The 4,872-nt window shown below is 35.4% G+C and overlaps 1 long non-coding RNA gene across 1 annotated transcript; it reads left to right on the top strand.

The window, feature by feature from the left end:
• Positions 1-450: 450 nt before the first annotated feature.
• Positions 451-864, top strand: LOC134619977 (uncharacterized). The gene is made up of 3 exons (XR_010092067.1): positions 451-514; positions 631-734; positions 825-864. It is a non-coding gene; the product is annotated as an uncharacterized LOC134619977 (long non-coding RNA).
• Positions 865-4,872: the final 4,008 nt, after the last annotated feature.

Genomic DNA, 4,872 nt, shown 5'->3' with positions numbered 1-4,872 from the left:
TTTTTTTTTTTGTTAAGAGAGACACAGTCCTCCTGTGTCTTCTCCAAGCTTCACATGTAAAATCCAACAGTGTGAAGCACATAGCAGCCAGAAACTGTAATGCCACAGATCAGAGAGGCTTCATCATCACCATCTTCGCCGTATGATCAGAGCATGAGACTTCACATCTGGAGCACAGGAGAGATTCTGTGATAAGTCCTCCTTCTAGCTTGTCCCACAAGCAGTCGGTGAGATTTACTCACAACAAAAAGGGTTAATGACATTATTTTCATGGAAACATGTATTAATTCTTTGTAAAGTGTTTAAATTGTGTTTTCACTTGACCTTAGGAGTGTTATTTTGAGTGTATTTTAATATCTGTACTCAGGTGTTTCCCTCTGTGATCCATCCCCTTCAGAGCTGAGACACTCAGGACTGAACAGACTGCACAGTTTCTGTGACCGAGCCTCCAAAACATCTTCTTTGAAACCACACATGATAGAAGGGCTTTATATTTGCAGCAGCACTACTAAAGGTATTCAGTTTATTACAGGATGTGTTTGTTTCTTAGGACCAGCTCTAAGTGCACACTACCTAACATATACACCTTTCTGTTCATTACAAACCAACTACTCTGGATCATATGGCCAGTCGGCAGGAATGTTGCTGCAGGAAAACATCCCTGCAGATCACCATCATTGTCAGACTGACTGTGCCTCCTCTGTGCAGTGTCAAGATCCTCCCTAAATGAGTGTGTAAGTTCATTATTTTATTCCCTATAACAAGACAAGTATCACTGATATTTACATTTACAACTACATATGTTCCTGTTTTCTGCTCCTCAGCTATCCTGCTTCTGTGCTGCTTGCCACACATCAAACACTGGCCAGATGACAGGGAGGATCCACTCTGAAGTCACTGGACATGATGAGGATCATATGGGACTTTATAGTTTCACAGAAATGTTGTGCTCTTTGATTACAGGTTTTAAATGGACATAATGACTGCCTCTCTCTGATCTGACAGGCTAAAGGATTGTTTTCATTGTTAGTGCTCTGTACAGTGTATGCTTATTTAATATTTCATCACAGAGCAAACCTTTATTTATTTAACATATTTTTATTTTGTTTTAATGTTGAATTAACTGTGGGGATTTTTTTAAGTGGGCACTCGGGATGTCATATGACCAGAAATGTGGTAACTGGAATTCAACAGTATGTAAAGAAAGAATCTGCTAAGAACATAACACACACAAAAACCCCCAAGAGAACTCAAATTCGTTCCATGTAATCCAATCTAAAACATTTTAAACTGCTGAACAGCAACACAAACAGTGTTAAAGAAACAGTGTTAACAGAATAATTATGATGAGTTTGTACCAAAGTTTCAGGTCACATGGCACACCTAGTGTGTAGTGTGGGGTATCAGCTGGTAAGTATAGTTTTTTTCATATTTGTGTCCTTAGAGTTCAGATAGATAAAGCCTTGTGTATAATAATTAGTCATAACCACAACTCAAAGTCAGGGACTAACTAAATTTGGGACTTCGTGTCTGAGCCCAGGTTAAAACACAGTGTTAAAAAGCATTTAGTGGCATGGCTGAACAATGCTGTAAACTAATGATACTTATTTATCCATGTTCACAAAAAGGACTAATGTGTTCATTTGATTATTTGTATGTGTTAAACTGTGTCACCACCTTAGGCTTTCGTTTGAGTTCACTCAAAAATCTCTATACAGTTCTCTTTTACCACTGTGTGGACACTGTTTACAATAAAACATAAAAAAGAATGAGTAATAAAAAGATGTGTAGACAGATCAGTAGATTCAGTAGACCAATATTAACAGCTGTTCAGCCATGTTCTATGAAACAAACACAATTTAAAGGTTCAGGATTGTGGTTTTAAAAGTTGAATTTTCATGTATTTCATATGTTGCTTATTATTTTTATTTGGTTATTTAATTTAGTTATTTTTATTTATTCTCCTGTGAAGTGTTTAACAAAAAAAGCTACTTTAATTTCAATTTTATTTGTTTATTATTTGGTAATTTGTTCTTTAAGAATCGAGTCTGTGCCAAAAACTAAAGTTGAACAGACACATGACAGGATCAGATTATTAACACCTTAAAACATTGCAAACGTCTCTTTTTAAAATGATTTTTATTTTTATTCTATTTCGAAAAAAAAAAACATTTGTTGAATTAATTTAAGTCATTTTCAGAAAGAAGCTGTACAATATGACTTAAGATTTTTATGTTATTTTCTATGATATACAAAACAAATTGATGTATGTAATACCATTAAACATGATATACACATATGTATATGTCTGAAAAACATTATGCTGTATATTAAAGCTTGTATTTTCTCCAGCATGTTTGTTCATCTTTTCAGTTCAATTCAACAAATTTGTTTTTACATTTATTTGTATTATTTTTTTATGAATTAGAGATTTATAATACATAATTCCACTCTTTAAGTGATTAGAAGAATATGAACTTTTGTTATTCATTCAGAGGTTTTCTGACTAAATTTTCTTTTGTCATTACTCATCTTTTTCTAATTTATATTTTAAACATGTTCAGCTATTTTCCAACTTCTTCTGTGTGAAAATCAGCTTTCAAAAGTTCTGCACTTTTGTTTTCAGGTTAAAAATTCTGTATTTTCCAGCTAATTCAGCATTTTTAGCTTAATATTCAGTAATGATTTCATTTCAGTGCATACATTCAGATTCAAGCATTCACACTGCAGTTTCTTCAGAAAATGCACTTTCTAGTTATTGTGTGGATGCCCTCAGAGGGCATCCACACTATTGAGTTCCTGTTTCTCTTTATTCTTTAATATTCTTAAAGTTGCTTCCGTACGTTTTTCGGCACTTAACTACTCCCTCAGTTTTCAGCCGATTTTCTCCGTTCAAACTCTAAACTGTTCTGCTCTTTCTGCTAACGACTGCTATGACTTTTGGTGTTTATTACTATTATACTTTTTAAAATATTACACTTTTTTCCTTTAATTTGTCCCATTGAAATGAATGGAAAACTTCCACAATTCTGCTAAAACTTGCTTGGTTTTGAAACTTAACTGCTTCCTCATACTTTCACCTAGAAACTCCATTCAAATTTTAAAATGTTCTCAGATTATTGGGCTATTCCTGTGTGATTCAGCTTTTTCAGATCTTCTACGGTTTTCATTTTATACCTCTTTAAGTTTTCAGTTGCAAAATTGTGATTTTTCAGAAAATACATGCGTTGCTATGGTTGCTATGCATTTAACTCAGAGTGAGTGCTGGTCTGTTCTGAATTTTCTCTTCATGTCTGAACAACTTCTTGCTACTCGCTCAATTTCCACTCAACCCCCACAAATAATACATCAAAACGTAGGTATTTTTGCTGGCTTTCAGACAATGTTACTGTCTTTATTGTGAGATTTACCGTTTTTTCGCAATTTGCCTCGAAGTGACACATGGTCTGGTTACTCCCCATTCAAAGTGTATGGGGAGGTTTTGAAATTCAGAGCTGAAATTCTGTAACAGGAGGCATTTTAAAATCGCCATATCTCTTGAACAAAGCAAAGTTAGGACATGAGGCTTGTGCCAATATATCTTCAGACACTGCTGACACTCACAGTGGAATCAGTTTTTACAATTATCTTACCGTTGAGCAATGAATTACGTTTGTTTGAGGGGTGGAAATCTTTCCTTCTCTCAGTCTTCAAACTCTGGAAATGAAGCCGTTTCTTCTCTCATCATATCTCCGCGACGGAGGTACAAAGAGCTATGAAAATCACAGTCAAAATACACCAAAGTCCGCTGATTCACCCAGTACAAGAATTATGCTGCTAGCCCTCCTAGTTTTTGAGTTACACGACGTTTTGTAACTCCAAAAAACGGCGCTTTTCGCCTCTCACCGCGATCTATTTCTGATTGCTGATGTCATTGTTTTTCAGCCGCCCGCCCCCTTGCCAGGTGGCGCTATCAGTAATGACACGGCTCTGCACCTCAAAGGTCGTGGGTTCAATCCCACCTTGCTTCAACATTTTTTTTCATTGCAATTTTAAACACTATCACAGACCTGTAATTTATCTTGATCATTTATTACAATTCTGCAAAGTTTTATAATTTTAGCAGCTTTTCTAATATGGACCGAAATACATACAAGTACCCAGCCTAATGAAGCACACAGAGGCAGTAGCTCTGATTGGTGAATTTGAGCAGAATCAGGTTGTTCTTTCATTTCATTTCTTTCTTTATTTCACACATGGTTCATCGTGTTTCTTTTTCTACATACAGAACCTTCTGCCTCTTTTCAGCAGAAATTCTGCCTCTTTTCAGCAGAAATTCTGCTCATTCACCTCTTTTCAGCGCAACGTTCTGCTTCTTTGCCTCTTTTCTGCAGAAATTCTGCTGATTCATCTCTTTTCTGCAAAATTTTCAGCCTTTTCACCTTTTTCAATGCTTTCATCTTTTTCAAATCATAGAGTTCAAATTAAAATATAGTATTTTTACCAAAGCATTGTATTTGTACGAAGTACAGTATTTCTGCCAAATCATAGAATTACTGCAATTTCATAGTATTTTGAGGAATCCCTTTTGTTATAGTATTACTTCTAAGTCATAGTATTTCTGCTTTGTCATAGTATTTGTACTGAAACATAGTATTTCTGCCAAATCATAGTATTAATGCTATTTCATAGTATTTGAGTGAAATTACTGTGTTTCTGCAAAAACATTGTATTTCTGCTACTGTATTTCCGCTGTATTACGTAGTGGCAAAGTAGGAGGCTGACTGTTACTAAGTGCATCAGTGTACATAGGTCATCTCTTGTGTTGGAGTGCCCTCTTGTGGCGCCTTTTGGGTAGTGCCTTAGTAAACGTGAACACTGCACAGTGGTATC

This window comes from Pelmatolapia mariae, linkage group LG23 (genome assembly GCF_036321145.2).
Source record: "Pelmatolapia mariae isolate MD_Pm_ZW linkage group LG23, Pm_UMD_F_2, whole genome shotgun sequence".
NCBI lineage: Eukaryota > Metazoa > Chordata > Actinopteri > Cichliformes > Cichlidae > Pelmatolapia > Pelmatolapia mariae.
This window is presented reverse-complemented; position numbering and strand designations above follow the sequence as displayed.